Source organism: Oncorhynchus masou, unplaced genomic scaffold (genome assembly GCF_036934945.1).
Source record: "Oncorhynchus masou masou isolate Uvic2021 unplaced genomic scaffold, UVic_Omas_1.1 unplaced_scaffold_1424, whole genome shotgun sequence".
Lineage (NCBI taxonomy): Eukaryota > Metazoa > Chordata > Actinopteri > Salmoniformes > Salmonidae > Oncorhynchus > Oncorhynchus masou.
This window is the reverse complement of record NW_027004194.1, coordinates 57646-80000: the sequence shown is the minus strand read 5'-3', so window position 1 is coordinate 80000 and position 22355 is coordinate 57646. Positions and strand designations below refer to the sequence as shown.

The 22355-nt window shown below is 44.7% G+C and overlaps 1 pseudogene; it reads right to left on the bottom strand.

Annotated features, from left to right (window-relative positions):
- The window catches only part of LOC135530798 (thyrotropin-releasing hormone-degrading ectoenzyme-like), a 50315-nt pseudogene that overhangs the window by 2426 nt on the left and 25534 nt on the right, over nt 1–22355 (bottom strand).

Genomic DNA, 22355 nt, shown 5'->3' with positions numbered 1-22355 from the left:
GTGATTATAACCATCACACCACCCACAGGGCTGAGTGATTATAACCATCACACCACCCACAGGGCTGAGTGATTATAACATGTATTATAGAGTACAGTAGTAACCATCACACCACCCACAGGGCTGAGTGATTATAACCATCACACCACCCACAGGGCTGAGTGATTATAACCATCACACCACCCACAGGGCTGAGTGATTATAACCATCACACCACCCACAGGGCTGAGTGATTATAACCATCACACCACCCACAGGGCTGAGTGATTATAACCATCACACCACCCACAGGGCTGAGTGATTATAACCATCACACCACCCACAGGGCTGAGTGATTATAACCATCACACCACCCACAGGGCAGAGTGATTATAACATGTATTATAGAGTACAATAGTAACCATCACAGCACCCACAGGGCTGAGTGATTATAACCATCACACCACCCACAGGGCTGAGTGATTATAACCATCACACCACCCACAGGGCTGAGTGATTATAACATGTATTATAGAGTACAGTAGTAACCATCACACCACCCACAGGGCTGAGTGATTATAACCAACACACCACCCACAGGGCTGAGTGATTATAACCATCACACCACCCACAGGGCAGAGTGATTATAGCATGTATTATAGAGTACAGTAGTAACCATCACACCACCCACAGGGCTGAGTGATTATAACCATCACACCACCCACAGGGCTGAGTGATTATAACCATCACACCACCCACAGGGCAGAGTGATTATAACATGTATTATAGAGTACAGTAGTAACCATCACACCACCCACAGGGCTGAGTGATTATAACCATCACACCACCCACAGGGCTGAGTGATTATAACCATCACACCACCCACAGGGCAGAGTGATTATAACATGTATTATAGAGTACAGTAGTAACCATCACACCACCCACAGGGCTGAGTGATTATAACCATCACACCACCCACAGGGCTGAGTGATTATAACCATCACACCACCCACAGGGCTGAGTGATTATAACCATCACACCACCCACAGGGCAGAGTGATTATAACATAGGCACACTAATGTCCCAAATGGCACTCTATTCCCTATATAGTGCACTTATTTTGACCAGGGCCCATAGGCTAGTGCGCTATGTAGGGAATAGGGTGCAATTTGGGAGGCAGTAAATAATGATGTGAAAATTAGTTAACGCATGACAGCTCATCATCATCATCATCATCATCATCACACTAGTGGATGATGGATCCTATAGGACATGTATGGACGTTATTCTATGGAGATATTGATCCATGATATTCTATGGAGATATTGATCCATGTTATTCTATGGAGATATTGATCCATGTTATTCTATGGAGATATTGATTCTTGATATTCTATGGCGATAATGATCCATGTTATTCTATGGAGATAATGATCCATGTTATTCTATGGAGATAATGATCCATGTTATTCTATGTAGATAATGATCCATGTTATTCTATGTAGATAATGATCCATGTTATTCTATGGAGATATTGATTCATGATATTCTATGGAGATAATGATCCATGTTATTCTATGGAGATAATGATCCATGTTATTCTATGGAGATAATGATCCATGTTATTCTATGGAGATATTGATTCATGATATTCTATGGAGATAATGATCCATGTTATTCTGTTATTCCCATATACTACCCACCATTGCGACCTGTACGCTCTCGTTGGCTGGCCCTCGCTTCATACTCTTCGCCAAACCCACTGGCTCCATGTCATCTACAAGACCCTGCTCGGTAAAGTCCCCCCTTATCTCAGCTCGCTGGTCACCATAGCATCTCCCACCTGTAGCACACGCTCCAGCAGGTATATCTCTCTAGTCACCCCCAAAACCAATTCTTTCTTTGGCCGCCTCTCCTTCCAGTTCTCTGCTGCCAATAACTCGAACGAACTACAAAAAGCACTGAAACTGGAAACACTTATCTCCCTCACTAGCTTTAAGCACCAACTGTCAGAGCAGCTCACAGATTACTGCACCTGTACATAGCCCACCTATATTTTATCCCAAACAACTACCTCTTTCCCTACTGTATTTCATTTATTTATTTATTTTGCTCCTTTGCACCCCATTATTTTTATTTCTACTTTGCACATTCTTCCACTGCAAATCTACCATTCCAGTGTTTTACTTGCTATATTGTATTTACTTTGCCACCATGGCCTTTTTTTGCCTTTACCTCCCTTATCTCACCTCATTTGCTCACATCGTATATAGACTTGTTTATACTGTATTATTGACTGTATGTTTGTTTTGCTCCATGTGTAACTCTGTGTCGTTGTATGTGTCGAACTGCTTTGCTTTATCCTGGCCAGGTCGCAATTGTAAATGAGAACTTGTTCTCAACTTGCCTACCTGGTTAAATAAAGGTGAAATAAATAAAATAAAATAAAAATTCTAAGGAGATAATGATCCATGTTATTCTATGGAGATAATGATCCATTATCTATGGAGATAATAATCAATGTTATTATATGGCGATAATGATCCATGTTATTCTATGGAGATAATGATCTATTGGGTGTGGAGATAATGATCCATGTTATTCTATGGAGATAATTATCCATGTTATTCTATGGAGATAATGATCCATTATCTATGGAGATAATGATCCATGTTATTATATGGATATAATGATACATTAGCTCTGGAGATAATGAGCCATGTTATTCTATGGAGATAGTGATCCATGCTATTCTCTGGAGATAATGATCCATGTTATTCTGTGGAGATAATGATCCATGTTATTCTATGGAGATAATGAGCCATGCTATTCTCTGGAGATAATGATCCATGTTATTCTGTGGAGATAATGATCCATGTTATTCTATGGAGATAATGAGCCATTCGCTATGGAGATAATGATCCATGTTATTCTGTGGAGATAATGATCCATTATCTATGGAGATAATGATCCATGTTATTCTGTGGAGATAATGATCCATGTTATTCTATGGAGATAATGATCCATGTTATTCTGTGGAGATAATGATCCATTAGCTATGGAGATAATAATCCATGTTATTCTGTGGAGATAATGATCCATGTTATTCTATGGAGATAATGATCCATGTTATTCTGTGGAGATAATGATCCATTAGCTATGGAGATAATGATCCATGTTCTAAGATTCCATCCCTTTTTGACCCAGCTGTTTTACAGTGTAAAGAAAGAAAGTTTTGCGTGAGGACTCACTTGCTTATTTTGTCCGTGTCTGTCTCTCCTTTCTCTGTTATTTCCTAGAGTCTCCTACAGTATATTGTAGCAGGTAAAGTGGTGGGGGTAGAGGTTCAATCTACTCTCAGGGAGGTGATGTACTGGTTGGCAGGGTGGAGAGAGGTTACGTGATGGGTCGTCCTCATCTTTTACAGACACAGACTCTGTGTTTAGGTCAACAGACAGCCCTACTGCTGAGGCGTGTGTGTGTGTGTGTGTGTGTGTGTGTGTGTGTGTGTGTGTGTGTGTGTGTGTGTGTGTGTGTGTGTGTGTGTGTGTGTGTGTGTGTGTGTGTGTGTGTGTGTGTGTGTGTGTGTGTGTGTGTGTGTGTAGAGTGTGTGTGAGTTAATGAGTGTGTGGCACCTGAGGGCCTGACCTGCTGGCCATGTAGGGAGGGAGGGAGACCTCGCTTGCATGCCAAATGGCACCCTATTCCCTATGAGAGCTCTGGTTAAAAGTAGTGCACTACAAAGTGAATAGGGTCCCATTTGGGACGCAGTTACAGTGCACTTGGAAAGTATTCAGAACCCTTGACTTTTTGCACATTATTCCCCTTATTTAACATAAGAATTCAGACTGTTTTCTATGAGACTGGAAATTGAGCTCCGGTGTATCCTGTTTCCATTGATCATCCTTGAGATGTTTCTACAACTTGATTGGAGTCCACCTGTGGTAAATTCAATTGATTGGACATGATTTGGAAAGGGACACACCTGTCTTTATAAGGTCCCACAGTTTGACAGTACATGTCAGAGCAATAACCAAGCCATGGAGGTCGAAGGAATTGTCCGTAGAGCTCTGAGACAAGACTATGTCGACGCACAGATCTGGGGAAGGGTAACAAAACATTTCTGCAGCATTGAAGGTCCTCAAGAACACAGTGGCCAAACTGAGCAATCGGGGGAGAAGGGCCTTGGTCAGAGAGGTGACCAAGAACCAGATGATCACTCTGACAGAGCTCTAGAGTTCCTCTGTGGAGATGGGAGAACCTTCCAGAAGGACAACCATCTCTGCAGCACTCCACCAATCAGGCCTTTATGGTAGAGTGGTCAGACGGAAGCCACTCCTCAGTAAAAGGCATGGCAGCCCGCTTGGAGTTTGCACCTAAAGTCTGTCAGACCACGAGAAACAAGACTCTCTGGTCTGATGAAACCAAGATTGCCAAGAGTCACGTCTGGAAGAAACCTTGCTCCATCCCTACGGTGAAGCATGGTGGTGGCAGCATCATGCTCTGGGGATGTCTTTCAGCAGCAGGGACTGGGAGGCTAGTCAGGATCAAGGGAAAGATGAACGGAGCAAAGTACAGAGAGGTCCTTGGTGAAAACCTGCTCCAGAGTGCTCTGGACCTCAGACAGGGGCGAAGGTTCACCTTCCAACAGGACAATGACCCTAAGTACACAGCCAAGACATCGTAGGAGTGGCTTCGGGGACAAGTTTCTGATTGTCCTTCAGAGGCCCAGCCAGAGCCCGGACTTGATCTCGATTGAACATCCCTGGAGAAACCTGAAAATAGCTGTGCAGCAACGCTCCCCATCCAACCTGACAGAGCTTAAGAGGATCTGCAGAGAAGAATGAGTGAAACTCCTCAAATACAGGTGTGCCAAGCTCGTAGAGTCATACTCAAGAAGACTCGAGGCTGTAATCACTGCCAAAGGTGCTTCAACAAAGTACTGAGTAAAGGGTCTGAATACTTATATAAATGTGATATTTCAGTTCTTTATTTTTATTAAATTAACAAAAATGTCTAAAAACCTGTTTTGGATTTGTCATTATGGGGTATTGTGATGTCATTATGGGGTATTGTGATGTCATTATGGGGTATTGTGATGTCATTATGGGGTATTGTGATGTCATTATGGGGTATTATGATGTCATTATGGGGTATTGTGTGGATTGATGAGGGGAGAGAAAAGCAATTGAATCCATTTTATAATAAGGCTGTAACCTAACAACATGTGGAACAAGTGAAGGGGTCTGAATACAGTAGTGACTCCTCCGTCGGTTAAACACAGTCACCAGAGGTCAGACTGAACCACCCAGAGGTCAGACTGAACCACCAAGAGGTCAGACTGAACCACCCAGAGGTCAGACTGAATCAGCCAGAGGTCATACGGAACCACCCAGAGGTCATACGGAACCACCCAGAGGTCAGACTGAACCACCCAGAGGTCAGACTGAACCACCCAGAGGTCAGACTGAACCACCCAGAGGTCAGACTGAACAACCCAGAGGTCAGACTGAACCACCCAGAGGTCAGACTGAACAACCCAGAGGTCAGACTGAACAACCCAAAGGATGATGTTTTACACAATCATGTGACATTTGAAGATTTGCTCCTGTATTTTAAGCCTGTCCTAAAATAAGAGTTGTACCAAAAATGAAATCTATTTTCTAAGGATGGTGCTGGACCATCAGACAGAGAAAGGAAAGTTGACAGTTTGATGGAAACGGTTCAAATCCAGGCCTGTCACATGATGGTTCAAAACACAGGGCCCTGTGTAGCTGGAGGGCCTGTCTGTTTCTATGGTTCACATTGATTGGTGGTAGCTGGAGGGCCTGTCTGTTTCTATGGTTCAAATTGATTGGTGGTAGCTGGAGGGCCTGTCTGTTTCTATGGTTCAAATTGATTGGTGGTAGCTGGAGGGCCTGTCTGTTTCTATGGTTCAAATTGATTGGTGGTAGCTGGAGGGCCAGTCAGTTTCTTTTCCTTATGGTATTTTGATGCCTAACATTGGCATGGAGGAAAGATGGAGTTAAACTATATTTCCCTTTAGGATACAGTAGTGTCAATGCAAGTGTCCTCCATCACACCCTTTAGGTTACAGTAGAGTCATTGACAAGTGTCCTCCATCACACCCTTTAGGATACAGTAGAGTCAATGCAAGTGTCCTCCATCACATCCTTTAGGATACAGTAGAGTCAAGTGTCCTCCATCACACCCTTTAGGATACAGTAGAGTCATTGACAAGTGTCCTCCATCACACCCTTTAGGATACAGTAGAGTCAATGCAAGTGTCCTACATCAAACCCTTTAGGTTACAGTAGAGTCATTGACAAGTGTCCTCCATCACACCCTTTAGGATACAGTAGAGTCAAGTGTCCTCCATCACACCCTTTAGGATACAGTAGAGTCATTGACAAGTGTCCTCCATCACACCCTTTAGGATACAGTAGAGTCATTGACAAGTGTCCTCCATCACACCCTTTAGGTTACAGTAGAGTCATTGACAAGTGTCCTCCATCACACCCTTTAGGATACAGTAGAGTCAATGCAAGTGTCCTCCATCACACCCTTTAGGATACAGTAGAGTCAAGTGTCCTCCATCACACCCTTTAGGATACAGTAGAGTCATTGACAAGTGTCCTCCGTCACACCCTTTAGGATACAGTAGAGTCATTGACAAGTGTCCTCCATCACACCCTTTAGGATACAGTAGAGTCATTGACAAGTGTCCTCCATCACACCCTTTAGGATACAGTAGAGTCATTGACAAGTGTCCTCCATCACACCCTTTAGGTAACAGTAGTCAAGTGTCCTCCATCACACCCTTTAGGTAACAGTAGAGTCATTGACAAGTGTCCTCCATCACACCCTTTAGGATACAGTAGAGTCAATGCAAGTGTCCTCCATCACACCCTTTAGGATACAGTAGAGTCAAGTGTCCTCCATCACACACTTTAGGTTACAGTAGAGTCATTGACAAGTGTCCTCCATCACACCCTTTAGGATACAGTAGAGTCAAGTGTCCTCCATCACACACTTTAGGTTACAGTAGAGTCATTGACAAGTGTCCTCCATCACACCCTTTAGGATACAGTAGAGTCAAGTGTCCTCCATTACACCCTTTAGGTTACAGTAGAGTCATTGAAAAGTGTCCTCCGTCACACCCTTTAGGTTACAGTACACCGCTGACAAGTGTCCTCCTTCACACCCTTTAGGTTACAGCAGAGTCATTGACAAGTGTCCTCCATCACACCCTTTAGGATACAGTAGGCCACTGAGAAGTGTCCTCCGTCACACCCTTTAGGTTACAGTAGGCCACTGAGAAGTGTCCTCAGTCCCACTCTAATTATGTAAAGATTGTTGCCTAGCTAATTCTCTACCAATGGTTAAGCTTCTGGTTGAGCGATTGGCGCTGGAACAACGGGGAAAAGGAGCGGTTAAATTCTGCCACGTGAACACGCCAGGGTTTTAGTCTAATCAGGCACTGGGCCTCAGCTGTAGTATCACCTCCTTAGGCTGTATCTAAAGCTGGCTGCAATATGCACACACACACACACACACACACACACACGCGCGCGCGCACGCACGCACGCGCACACACACACACACACACACACACATACACACACACACACAAGACCAAGCACACACACACACACACACACACACACACACACACACACACACACACAGACACACACACACACACACACACACACACCAAACACACACACACACACAAGACCAACACACACACACACACACACACACACAAGACCAAACACACACACACAAGACCAACACACACACACACACACACACACACACAAGACCAAACACACGCACGCACACACACACACACACACACACACACACACACACACACACACACAATTCTGCGTGCCTTGTGTTTGGTGAAAGTTTCAACAGCCACAATGAGACATTTACATAACTGAAGAGCATTGTTACCATATAGAGTAGAGTTACCATGTAGAGTAGAGTTACCATGTAGAGTAGAGTTACCATGTAGAGTAGAGTTACCATGTAGAATAGAGTTACCATGTAGAGTAGAGTTACCATGTAGAGTAGAGTTACCATATAGAGTAGAGTTACCATGTAGAGTAGAGTTACCATGTAGAGTAGAGTTACCATGTAGAGTAGAGTTACCATGTAGAGTAGAGTTACCATGTAGAGTAGAGTTACCATGTAGAGTAGAGTTACCATGTAGAATAGAGTTACCATGTAGAGTAGAGTTACCATGTAGAGTAGAGTTACCATGTAGAGTAGAGTTACCATGTAGAATAGAGTTACCATGTAGAGTAGAGTTACCATGAAGAGTAGAGTTACCATGAAGAGTAGAGTTACCATGTAGAGTAGAGTTACCATGTAGAGTAGAGTTACCATGTAGAGTAGAGTTACCATGTATTGTAGAGTTACCATGTAGAGTAGAGTTACCATGTAGAATAGAGTTACCCTGTAGAGTAGAGTTACCATGTAGAGTAGAGTTACCATGTAGAGTAGAGTTACCATGTAGAATAGAGTTACCATGTAGAATAGAGTTACCATGTAGAGTAGAGTTACCATGTAGAGTAGAGTTACCATGTAGAGAAGAGTTACCATGTAGAGTAGAGTTACCATGTAGAGTAGAGTTACCATGTAGAGTAGAGTTACCATGTAGAATAGAGTTACCATGTAGAGTAGAGTTACCATGTAGAGTAGAGTTACCATGTAGAGTAGAGTTACCATGTAGAGTAGAGTTACCATGAAGAGTAGAGTTACCATGTAGAGTAGAGTTACCATGTAGAGTAGAGTTACCATGTAGAGTAGAGTTACCATGTAGAGTAGAGTTACCATGTAGAGAAGAGTTACCATGTAGAGTAGAGTTACCATGTAGAGTAGAGTTACCATGTAGAGTAGAGTTACCATGTAGAATAGAGTTACCATGTAGAGTAGAGTTACCATGTAGAGTAGAGTTACCATGTAGAGTAGAGTTACCATATAGAGTAGAGTTACCATGTAGAGTAGAGTTACCATGTAGAGTAGAGTTATCATGTAGAATAGAGTTACCATGTAGAGTAGAGTTACCATGTAGAGTAGAGTTACCATGTAGAGTAGAGTTACCATGTAGAGTAGAGTTACCATGTAGAGTAGAGTTACCATATAGAGTAGAGTTACCATGTAGAGTAGAGTTACCATGTAGAGTAGAGTTACCATGTAAAGTAGAGTTACCATATAGAGTAGAGTTACCATGTAGAGTAGAGTTACCATGTAGAGTAGAGTTACCATGTAAAGTAGAGTTACCATGTAGAGTAGAGTTACCATGTAGAGTAGAGTTACCATGTAGAGTAGAGTTACCATGTAGAGTAGAGTTACCATATAGAGTAGAGTTACCATATAGAGTAGAGTTACCATGTAGAGTAGAGTTACCATGTAGAGTAGAGATACCATGTAGAGTAGAGTTACCATGTAGAGTAGAGTTACCATATAGAGTAGAGTTACCATGTAGCCTCCAGCTCTGGTTCTTCTGCAGACAGTAAACCAGGCTCCTCTCCTCTCTACAACAGACAGTACATCTCTGAGGGGAGAACCAGGCTCCTCTCCTCTCTACAGCAGACAGTACATCTCTGAGAGGAGTACCAGGCTCCTCTCCTCTCTACAACAGACAGTACATCTCTGAGTGGAGAACCAGGCTCCTCTCCTCTCTACAACAGACAGTACATCTCTGAGGGGAGAACCAGACTCCTCTCCTCTCCTCTCTACAACAGACAGTACATCTCTGAGGGGAGAACCAGACTCCTCTCCTCTCTACAACAGACAGTACATCTCTGAGGGGAGAACCAGGCTCCTCTCCTCTCCTCTCTACAACAGACAGTACATCTCTGAGGGGAGAACCAGGCTCCTCTCCTCTCTACAACAGACAGTACATCTCTGAGGGGAAAACCAGCCTCCTCTCCTCTCTACAACAGACAGTACATCTCTGAGGGGAGAACCAGACTCCTCTCCTCTCTACAACAGACAGTACATCTCTGAGGGGAGAACCAGACTCCTCTCCTCTCTACAACAGACAGTACATCTCTGAGGGGAGAACCAGGCTCCTCTCCTCTCCTCTCTACAGTAGACAGTAAATCTCTGACGGGAGAACCAGGCTCCTCTCCTCTCCTCTCTACAACAGACAGTACATCTCTGAGGGGAGAACCAGGCTCCTCTCCTCTCCTCTCTACAGTAGACAGTAAATCTCTGACGGGAGAACCAGGCTCCTCTCCTCTCCTCTCTACAACAGACAGTACATCTCTGAGGGGAGAACCAGACTCCTCTCCTCTCTACAACAGACAGTACATCTCTGAGGGGAGAACCAGGCTCCTCTCCTCTCCTCTCTACAACAGACAGTACATCTCTGAGGGGAGAACCAGGCTCCTCTCCTCTCCTCTCTACAACAGACAGTACATCTCTGAGGGGAGAACCAGGCTCCTCTCCTCTCCTCTCTACAACAGACAGTACATCTCTGAGGGGAGAACCAGGCTCCTCTCCTCTCTACAACAGACAGTAAATCTCTGAGGGGAGAACCAGACTCCTCTCCTTTCTACAACAGACAGTACATCTCTGAGGGGAGAACCAGACTCCTCTCCTTTCTACAACAGACAGTACATCTCTGAGGGGAGAACCAGACTCCCCTCCTCTCCTCTCTACAACAGACAGTTCATCTCTGAGAGGAGTACCAGGCTCCTCTGAGGAGAGTGGCAAGCCTGACACCACTTCAATGTTAAAGCACATCATTGTTGTAGGCCGGTGCAGTGTTCTTTAGCTTCCTGACACTGAGACTAGAATATCTGAGTCCCAAATTGCACCCTATTTGCTGTATAGAGCAAGATTTTTGACCAGAGCCTTATGGGCACTATGGGTCCTGTTCAAAAGTAGTGCACTGTATATGGAATAGGGCCCTAGTCTAAAGTAGTGAACTGTGTAGGGAATAGGGTGTCATTTTGGACACTTACGCAGAATGTGATAAGGAGCCTGGAGCTCAGCTTTTTGACTTCTGGTTTTGGAGAAGCAATGTAAAATGTCTGTTCTCTTTCCTACTCAGATGAATATCTGGTGTTTCAGTAGTGTATGTCATAACAGTAGATGATGCAGTACGATAGTAGTTTCATTCACCTTTAGTGATGAACCATGAGCTATGGGGTGTGTTCTACCAACCCCATTGTGAAAACATGAACCTGAGTTAGTGCATGCATCTACAGTGTGATGCTCTAGGCGGTGTGTCAGGGTGATCCAGTGTGATGCTGTAGGCAGTGTGTCAGGGTGCTCCAGTGTGATGCTCTAGGCAGTGTGTCAGGGTGCTCGAGTGAGATGCTCTAGGCAGTGTGTCAGGGTGCTCCAGTGTGATGCTCTAGGCAGTGTGTCAGGGTGCTCCAGTGAGATGCTCTAGGCAGTGTGTCAGGGTGCTCCAGTGAGATGCTCTAGGCAGTGTGTCAGGGTGCTCCAGTGTGATGCTCTAGGCGGTGTGTCAGGGTGCTCCAGTGTGATGCTCTAGGCGGTGTGTCAGGATGCTCCAGTGTGATGCTCTAGGCAGTGTGTCAGGGTGCTCCAGTGTGATGCTCTAGGCAGTGTGTCAGGGTGCTCCAGTGTGATGCTCTAGGCAGTGTGTCAGGGTGCTCCAGTGTGATGCTCTAGGCAGGGCTATTCTCTGTAGAGCAGTGTGTCAGGATGCTCCAGTGTGATGCTCTAGGCAGTGTGTCAGGGTGCTCCAGTGTGATGCTCTAGGCAGTGTGTCAGGGTGCTCCAGTGTGATGCTCTAGGCAGTGTGTCAGGGTGCTCCAGTGTGATGCTCTAGGCAGTGTGTCAGGGTGCTCCAGTGTGATGCTCCAGGCAGGGCTATTCTCTGTAGAGCAGTGTGTCAGGGTGCTCCAGTGTGATGCTCCAGGCAGGGCTATTCTCTGTAGAGCAGTGTGTCACTGTGCTAACATGACAACCGTCTGATACAGTCGACCAGACAGGCTCATCACAAAGGCCAACTAACTCAAATAAAACAGCCTCTCCTGTCACTAACACTGACGTTGCTGATACCTGTTTTTTTTGGGGGGGGGGAGAGTTCTGCTTTACGATATGTGGTTCTCAGCTAGCTACCCTTAAGACGAACGCACGCTGCGTCACTCTGGGTAAAGTGTAAATGTACGGCTTTAATTCTTTCCATTTGTTTTTCATTGATACAAACTGTACGACTCACAACTGAACATGGAGAAGAAGTCATTTTCATTACTCAGCCCCCTCAAAGCCAACCTGGTGTCCCTGGAGGAGTTCAAAGGTCAAATGGAACAACAGGTTATTGAGACATGTAGTTGTTGTCTCTAGATTTCACCCGATGTCACTAGTTTTAGTTGCCTGATGTAAAGAAACATGTTGTTTAACGTTTTGTTGATACTGTAAGGACCCTGTAATTTCACGTAATGCATACTGAGCACTTGAGCTGTTTTTCCTTCACGCTGCGGTCCAACTCATCCCAAACCATCTCAATTGGGTTGAGGTCGGGTAATTGTGGAGGCCAGGTCATCTGATGCAGCACTCCATCACTCTCCTTCTTGGTCAAATAGCCCTTACCCAGTCTGTCGGTGTGTTGGGTCATTGTCCTGTTGAAAAAACAATGAAAGTCCCACTAAGCGCAAACAGGATGGAATGGTGTATCACTGCAGCCGTTCACCTACTTTGCGTCTCACAAAGACACGGCGGTCGGATCCAAAAATCTCAGATTTGGACTCATCAGACCAAAGGACAGATTCCCATCGGTCTAATGTCCATTGCTCATGTTTCTTGGGTCAAGCAAATCTCTTCTTATTGGTGTCGTTTTTTTAAATGAAATACACTTAGTTTAACACCTTTTTTGGTTACTACATGATTCCATACAGGTTATTTAATAGTTTTGATGTATCCACTATTATTCTACAATGTAGAAAACAGTAAATATAAAGAAAAACCCTGGAATGAGTCGGTGAGTCCACACTTTTGACTGGTGATGTATGTTGTGCTCATAGACATTTGACTAATTATTGGCTAAACGTTGTGTGTGCAAGGCAGCCTGGCTCATGCCGTTTTAGTCTCTATAGACCACTCACAGTTAACACAAGTAATCACTAACTTCCTCGTGCCTTTCCCACACACAACTCTCTGGCAAGTGTTGTACGTTTGGTGTGTTTTGTTCTGTTTGCAATGCCTGCACACTTGGCACTGTCCCCGCTTCTCCTGTTGCTGCTCCGGTGGCGTATCCTCCGGGTGCTTCAGACCTGGACCTTGGGCAAGAGGCACAGCTTTCCCAGACATGTGGTCTGCTCAGAGCTCTAATGCTAGTTGAAGCGTATCCTCCGCGTGCTTCAGACCTGGACCTTGGGCAAGAGGCACAGCTTTCCCAGACATGTGGTCTGCTCGGAGCTCTAATGCTAGTTGAAGCGTATTCTCCGCGTGCTTCAGACCTGGACCTTGGGCAAGAGGCACAGCTTTCCCAGACATGTGGTCTGCTCGGAGCTCTTATGCTAGTTGAAGCGTATCCTCCGCGTGCTTCAGACCTGGACCTTGGGCAAGAGGCACAGCTTTCCCAGACATGTGGTCTGCTCGGAGCTCTAATGCTAGTTGAAGCGTATTCTCCGCGTGCTTCAGACCTGGACCTTGGGCAAGAGGCAGAGCTTTCCCAGACATGTGGTCTGCTCAGAGCTCTAATGCTAGTTGAAGCGTATTCTCCGCGTGCTTCAGACCTGGACCTTGGGCAAGAGGCACAGCTTTCCCAGACATGTCGTCTGCTCGGAGCTCTTATGCTAGTTGAAGCGTATCCTCTGCGTGCTTCAGACCTGGACCTTGGGCAAGAGGCACAGCTTTCCCAGACATGTGGTCTGCTCGGAGCTCTTATGCTAGTTGAAGCGTATCCTCACCATGCTTCAGACCTGGACCTTGGGCAAGAGGCACAGCTTTCCCAGACATGTGGTCTGCTCGGAGCTCTTATGCTAGTTGAAGCGTATCCTCTGCGTGCTTCAGACCTGGACCTTGGGCAAGAGGCACAGCTTTCCCAGACATGTGGTCTGCTCGGAGCTCTAATGCTAGTTGAAGCGTATCCTCCGGGTGCTTCAGACCTGGACCTTGGGCAAGAGGCACAGCTTTCCCAGACATGTGGTCTGCTCGGAGCTCTAATGCTAGTTGAAGCGTATCCTCCGGGTGCTTCAGACCTGGACCTTGGACAAGAGGCACAGCTTTCCCAGACATGTGGTCTGCTCGGAGCTCTAATGCTAGTTGAAGCGTATCCTCACCGTGCTTCAGACCTGGACCTTGGGCAAGAGGCACAGCTTTCCCAGACATGTGGTCTGCTCGGAGCTCTAATGCTAGTTGAAACGTATCGTCCGCGTGCTTCAGACCTGGACCTTGGGCAAGAGGCACAGCTTTCCCAGACATGTGGTCTGCTCGTAGCTCTAATGCTAGTTGAAGCGTATCCTCCGCGTGCTTCAGACCTGGACCTTGGGCAAGAGGCACAGCTTTCCCAGACATGTGGTCTGCTCGGAGCTCTTATGCTAGTTGAAGTGTATTCTCCCTCTGTGGCAGTTTCCGCCCGCAGGCCTTGTAGAGGATGGAGGATTGTCGTATTGCCCTGGAATACAATACAATACAACTAATACAACTACAGCTAATGGCAATAGGCTAATGGCAATAGGCTAATGGCAATAGGCTAATGGCAATAATAATAGGTTAATGACAATGATAATAGGCTAATTACAATAGCGATAATAATAGCCTAATAATATATAATAATTAGGCCTACAACAACCATGGTAAGCCGATAATAGCCTAATGCCAGTGTCAGGCTAATTATAGAGAGTAATAGCGGTGACAGGCCAACAATGATGATGATAATAAGAATATTCTCTTAATAATAATATTTGGCTAATAATAAAAACGAAAAAAAGAACAATAGTAATGTATTCTGATGCAGTTTTTCTAATTGCATTCTATTGCACCTGTATGTGTTGGAGGCCATTGGTCAACGCTTTTCTTATAAACTAGTTTGCTGTAAGTCAAACCAACAATATTGAGCAATCTTTTGTCCTATAGGGTAAATAAAAATTATAAAATCTGAAGAAGACGTAAGTCCTACCAGGAACATCAGCAGACGCAGACGTGTTGATGTGAATGTGTCCCAGAAGCAGTCTGTTGTGCTGGGGCTTCTCTGTGTCACTGTCAGAGTCAGGGACATCGGGTGAGTTGTCCCTGCATCAGACTGAATGCCTCCCTCAGACTCTTCTGTATCCTGGAACGTGGCTAAAGCCTGCAGGGCGGTCAGCTTTCCTGACATAGCTAGACACCAGTTCGTTTTGATCAGACTACCTATCTGTTGTGTTTTATTCTATTGTATAATGCTTCTACTGTATTCTATTGTGTTTCTATTATGTTCTATTATAATCTGTTCCAATTCTAACTTCTATTTTACAACTGTATTCTATTGTGTTTCTATTCTGTTCTATTATAATCTGTTCCAATTCTAACTTCTATTTACAACTGTATTCTATTGTGTTTCTATTCTGTTCTATTATAATCTGTTCCAATTCTAACTTCTATTTGCAACTGTATTCTATTGATTCTGTATTCTAGAATCTAAAGGCTAATTTCCTTCGTGCTCATTTGAAAGCAAGTAAACAGCAACAGTTGCTAAGCAACATCCAGTGCCGGAAACACAAAGCGGGAAAAAGAACTAAGGAATAGCAAGCAACACAAACAATATCTTTGTGGAAGCCTACTGTGGGTAAAACATGCCTGCGGTCATTTTGACCAGCATGGCCCTTTGAGGTGCAATTTCTCAGAACGTTTTTGTCTTTAACGATACTGATCTCAATGTGCTGCGAGACTGGAAAATACACATATTTAGGAAAAGTCCGGGAAAGGTGGTTTCAAGGTTTTTATTGAAACTAAGTTATTTCAAATGACAACATTGAAAAAGGTCAGATTGCCCGTCTTGCCAGTTCCAGTGTTAAAGGATAAATAAAAACCACTGTTTTCCCTCAGTGCGGCCTACTGCCCCCTCTACCTCACAGCATTGATGCCAACTGCAACGCACACCGAGTCGTCTGCTACACGCTTCTCCTCGCTACACTTCCCCGGATATATGCAAGCCCTAAGTCCGTTCCTCATCTCCCCTCGCTGCGCACGCACGCCACGCTCCGATGATGGATGAGTTGAGACCGGCCAGTGTTGTCACGGTAATTTGATTGATGGGTTAGTGGCAGTGTGAGGGGTGAGCGTTAGGAGGGGCTCTGTATGGAAATAAATGCTGCAGATATGGCTGGTCATTAAAGGTGCTGTTGAGAAGGCGATGTCCCTGTAATGAGGGATAGGAGCACTACAGGCGGCGTTGTGAGGTGTGTGTGTGTGTGTGTGTGTGTGTGTGTGTGTGTCTGTGTCTGTGTGTGTGTGTGTGTGTGTGTGTGTGTGTGTGTGTGTGTGTGTGTGTGTGTGTGTGTGTGTGTGTGTGTGTGTGTGTGTGTGTGTGTGTGTGTGTGTGTGTGTGTGTGTGTGTGTGTGTGTGTGTGTATGGAGATATTGGGCAATGCCCTTGGATAATGACAGTGGAAATGAATGGGGAGTAATTAAAGTGGGATGACGAAGATCATGATGGCGATGATGAAGGACGAGGAGGAGGAGGAGGGTGAACCCAAGGTTAACAGGAAGGGAAGGTGGGAAAGTTGTCAAGATAACGAAGGTAATTGTCTGAAGGAGAGGAGAGGACACCGGCTGAATACTGTTTTCAATAGCAAACGTTGACTACGTCCCAAAGAGCTCCCTATTCCCAACATAGGGCACTACTTTTGAACAGAGCTCTATGGGCCGTAGTGCACTTTATAGGGCAGAGTGAGCCATTTGGGACATCACCATTGTTGCTGTTCCGTAAATAAGGTCAGGCATGATGTCTCCTCTCTTCTTTGAAGCAGACAAGCTGCCAAATGGTTCAGACACTGCAAAGTGTTTTGAATGGCAGCTCTCAAACTGGCACAGAGTATGAGGAGCTCTTTAGAAGGTGTTTGTAGTGATGACAGTATTAACTCTTTAGAAGGTGTTAGTAGTGATGACAGTAACTCTTCAGAAGGTGTTAGTAGTGATGACAGTAGTAACTCTTCAGAAGGTGTTAGTAGTGATGACAGTAGTAACTCTTTAGAAGGTGTTAGTAGTGATGACAGTAACTCTTCAGAAGGTGTTAGTCGTGATGACAGTAACTCTTCAGAAGGTGTTTGTAGTGATGACAGTAACTCTTCAGAAGGTGTTAGTAGTGATGACAGTAACTCTTCAGAAGGTGTTAGTAGTGATGACAGTAGTAACTCTTCAGAAGGTGTTAGTAGTGATGACAGTAGTAACTCTTCAGAAGGTGTTAGTAGTGATGACAGTAACTCTTCAGAAGGTGTTAGTAGTGATGACAGTATTAACTCTTTAGAAGGTGTTAGTAGTGATGACAGTATTAACTCTTCAGAAGGTGTTAGTAGTGATGACAGTAACTCTTCAGAAGGTGTTAGTAGTGATGACAGTAACTCTTTAGAAGGTGTTAGTAGTGATGACAGTAATTCTTTAGAAGGTGTTTGTAGTGATGACAGTAATTCTTTAGAAGGTGTTTGTAGTGATGACAGTACTAACTCTTCAGAAGGTGTGTGTAGTGATGACAGTAACTCTTTAGAAGGTGTTAGTCGTGATGACAGTAACTCTTCAGAAGGTGTTAGTAGCGATGACAGTATTAACTCTTTAGAAGGTGTGTGTAGTGATGACAGTACTAACTCTTTAGAAGGTGTTTGTAGTGATGACAGTATTAACTCTTTAGAATGTGTTTGTGGTGATGACAGTATTAACTCTTTAGAAGGTGTTAGTAGTGATGACAGTAACTCTTCAGAAGGTGTTAGTAGCGATGACAGTATTAACTCTTTAGAAGGTGTGTGTAGTGATGACAGTGTTAACTCTTTAGAAGGTGTTAATAGTGATGACAGTAACTCTTCAGAAGGTGTTAGTAGTGATGACAGTAACTCTTCAGAAGGTGTTAGTAGTGATGACAGTAACTCTTTAGAAGGTGTTAGTAGTGATGACAGTAATTCTTTAGAAGGTGTTTGTAGTGATGACAGTAATTCTTTAGAAGGTGTTTGTAGTGATGACAGTACTAACTCTTCAGAAGGTGTGTGTAGTGATGACAGTAACTCTTTAGAAGGTGTTAGTCGTGATGACAGTAACTCTTCAGAAGGTGTTAGTAGCGATGACAGTATTAACTCTTTAGAAGGTGTGTGTAGTGATGACAGTGTTAACTCTTTAGAAGGTGTTAGTAGTGATGACAGTACTAACTCTTTAGAAGGTGTTTGTAGTGATGACAGTATTAACTCTTTAGAATGTGTTTGTGGTGATGACAGTATTAACTCTTTAGAAGGTGTGTGTAGTGATGACAGTAACTCTTCAGAAGGTGTTAGTAGTGATGACAGTAACTCTTTAGAAGGTGTTTGTAGTGATGACAGTATTAACTCTTTAGAATGTGTTTGTGGTGATGACAGTATTAACTCTTTAGAAGGTGTTAGTAGTGATGACAGTAACTCTTCAGAAGGTGTTAGTAGTGATGACAGTAACTCTTTAGAAGGTGTGTGTAGTGATGCCAGTGTTAACTCTTTAGAAGGTGTTAGTAGTGATGACAGTAACTCTTCAGAAGGTGTTAGTAGCGATGACAGTATTAACTCTTTAGAAGGTGTGTGCAGTGATGACAGTAACTCTTCAGAAGGTGTTTGTAGTGATGACAGTAACTCTTTAGAAGGTGTTTGTAGTGATGACAGTGTTAACTCTTTAGAAGGTGTTAATAGTGATGACAGTAACTCTTCAGAAGGTGTTAGTAGTGATGACAGTAACTCTTCAGAAGGTGTTAGTAGTGATGACAGTAACTCTTTAGAAGGTGTTAGTAGTGATGACAGTAACTCTTCAGAAGGTGTTAGTAGTGATGACAGTAACTCTTCAGAAGGTGTTAGTAGTGATGACAGTAACTCTTTAGAAGGTGTTTGTAGTGATGACAGTAACTCTTTAGAAGGTGTTAGTTGTGATGACAGTAACTCTTCAGAAGGTGTTAGTAGTGATGACAGTAACTCTTCAGAAGGTGTTCGTAGTGATGACAGTGTTCGTGGGAAACAGCAGCAGTCTACTCCACATGTCAGTATCAAGGTTAATCAATAGATAGACATACTAAAGGACAACGTGGGCTATATCCTCCGACTTGATGGGTCAGTAGACAGGCTGTCGTGAGTTATGTCATCTTCATGTAGGGTTTGGTAATGAGGATACAGCTCGTGGAGAGAACATGTTGTATGTCTCTGACTTTATGCTGGACACAGTGTTTCTTTTAGATACAGTCATGCTTTGTTTCCAAGACAGTTTTCCCCTTGGGCACAATAAAGTTGATCTTATCTTCTGACATTAAGTGCCCAACACTCCACTGTTGGACGTTAGAGAGCCTGTTGTGGCCTCACATCCCAATGAGGACGAACAGGCTTCAGTCAGTAAGACTGTAACTCACCACCACTCCACTGTCAGTGGTTACCCCTCTGTATGTACAGTTACAGACTACCCAGGGTTAGGGTTAGGGTTTGGGTTAAGGTTAGGGTTAAGGTTAGGATTAGGGTTAAGGTTAGGGTTAAGGTTAGGGTTAAGGTTAAGGTTCGTGTTAGGGTTAGGGTTAAGGTTAAGGTCAGGGTTAAGGTTAGGGGGTCACTAGTGTAAACTCACCACCACTCCACTGTCAGTGGTCACCTCTCTGTATGTAAAGTTATAGACGGCCCAGGGTTAGGGTCAGGGTTAGGGTTAGGGGTCACTAGTGTAAACTCACCACCACTCCACTGTCAGTGGTCACCTCTCTGTATGTAAAGTTATAGACGGCCCAGGGTTAGGGTCAGGGTTAGGGTTAGGGGGTCACTAGTGTAAACTCACCACCACTCCACTGTCAGTGGTCACCTCTCTGTATGTAAAGTTACAGACGGCCCAGGGTTAGGGTCAGGGTCAGGGTTAGGGTTAGGGGTCACTAGTGTAAACTCACCACCACTCCACTGTCAGTGGTCACCTCTCTGTAGGTAAAGTTACAGACGGCCCAGGGTTAGGGTTTGGGTCAGGGTTAGGGTTAGGGGTCACTAGTGTAAACTCACCACCACTCCACTGTCAGTGGTCACCTCTCTGTAGGTAAAGTTACAGACGGCCCAGGCCAGGTAGTAGGTGGACATACGAGGAGTCCTGGAGAAGTGGTTGGTCACCCAGCCATCATCATCAGAGATGGAGGCCTCTACAGGCATGTTGGAGAGAGACAGGTAGGACGCATCGTGTCCCAGGCTGACCCGGAACGTGGCCTTGTAGATGGGCTCATCAAAACACGGAAAGGCCTTTCTGGCGTGGGTGGGGAGAACTGTGTCACCGCCATGTACCTGGAGAGGGGGGGGGGAGGGAGGGAGGGAGAGAGAGAAGAAAGAGAGGGAGAGAGAGAGAAGAAGGAGAGGGAGAGGGATAGAGAAGAGAGAGGAGAGAGAGAGAGGGGAGGGATAGAGAAAAGAGAGAGAGGGGGAGGGATAGAGAAAAGAGAGAGAGGGGGAGGGATAGAAAAAAGAGAGAGAGGGGAGGGATAGAGAAGAGAGAGGGAGAGGGAGAGGGAGAGGGAGAGGGAGAGGGAGAGGGAGAGAGAGGGAGAGGGAGAGGGAGAGGGAGAGGGAGAGGGAGAGGGAGAGAGAGGGAGAGAGAAGAGAGAGAGAGGGAGGGAGAGAGAGAGAGGGGGGAGGGAGAGAGAAGAGAGGGAGGGGAGGGATAGAGAAGAGGTAGTGGGAGAGAGAAGAGGGAGAGGGGAGGGATAGAGAAGAGAGAGAGGGGAGGGATAGAGAAGAGAGAGAGAGGGGATGGAGAGAGAAGAGGGGAGAACAGATTTAGAGAATAACAGTAAAACAGAGAGATGTAGAGGAGATGTAGAGGAGTAAAGGGAGAGAGAGATAGAAAGAGAGAGAGAGATGGGGAGAGAGATAGAAAGAGAGGGAGGGAGAGAGGGGCGGGAAGAGTGTGCGAGAGAGGGGAGGGGGAGGGAGAGAGGGACAGGGGGAGAGAGAGCAAAGAGTTAGTTTCACATTAGATTAGGAGATAAAAGGAACCTAATGGCCGAGAGATGTTCTATACTTAGAAAATAGTAATTTCACCTTGACTATTGCCTTCTTGTCACCCTGGAAAACTGATGAGCTCTGAGTTCACATTGAAACAGATAGGCCCCCTGTTTTGGTTTTACATATCACTGAAAGTGCTCCAGAATCTGTCACAGGAGAGTAAAGGCCGTACCAGGTTGGCTTTGTCCCGAGCAGAACTCGGCTGGGTGAAGTGAAAGTCTGTGCTCAGGTTCTCTATTACAACGCATTTGTTTGAAAAAAACAAAACAAGAAAAAAGCATCAATTTTAATGTTTGTCCCTCTTGAGCTGCCGTAGCAACAACATAGCCAAGTAGACTTCCTCAAAATAGTCCGAATGAATCTAAGAATCCTCCAGACATCTGTCATTTTGGCAGAGGAAGTCTTTGCAGAGGAAGTCTTTGCAGAGGAAGTCTTTGCAGAGGAAGTCATTGCAGAGGAAGTCTTTGCAGAGGAAGTCTTTGCAGAGGAAGTCTTTGCAGAGGAAGTCTTTGCAGAGGAAGTCTTTGCAGAGGAAGCAATTTTACAATCTAAATGTTTGACGTAGTATTTCTCAAGTGAAAAAATAAATCCGTATGAAAACGAGTTGTCTGTCGTTGAACGACAACAAACACTTAATTGAAAAATCCCTATTGTTGACCAATCTCTGACGAAGGGGGTATGCACCAAAATAAACAAACATCACAAAATGTACAGTATGCACGAACGGTTTCGACTGGGAAGCATACAGTCAGTTTCAGTAATCGCAGAACACGGGTGAAATGATTCCCGGTTGGTCGAGAGTTTTCCTGTGCAAATACACTGACCGACAGTACCAGTCTATAGTGTGGACACAACTACTCATTCCAGGGTTTTTAAAATAATTCCCGGTTGGTCGAGAGTTTTCCTGTGCAAATACACTGACCGACAGTACCAGTCTATAGTGTGGACACAACTACTCATTCCAGGGTTTTTAAAATAATTCCCGGTTGGTCGAGAGTTTTCCTGTGCAAATACACTGACCGACAGTACCAGTCTATAGTGTGGACACTACTACTCATTCCAGGGTTTTTAAAATAATTCCCAGTTGGTCGAGAGTTTTCCTGTGCAAATACACTGACCGACAGTACCAGTCTATAGTGTGGACACAACTACTCATTCCAGGGTTTTTAAAATAATTCCCGGTTGGTTGAGAGTTTTCCTGTGCAAATACACTGACCTACAGTAC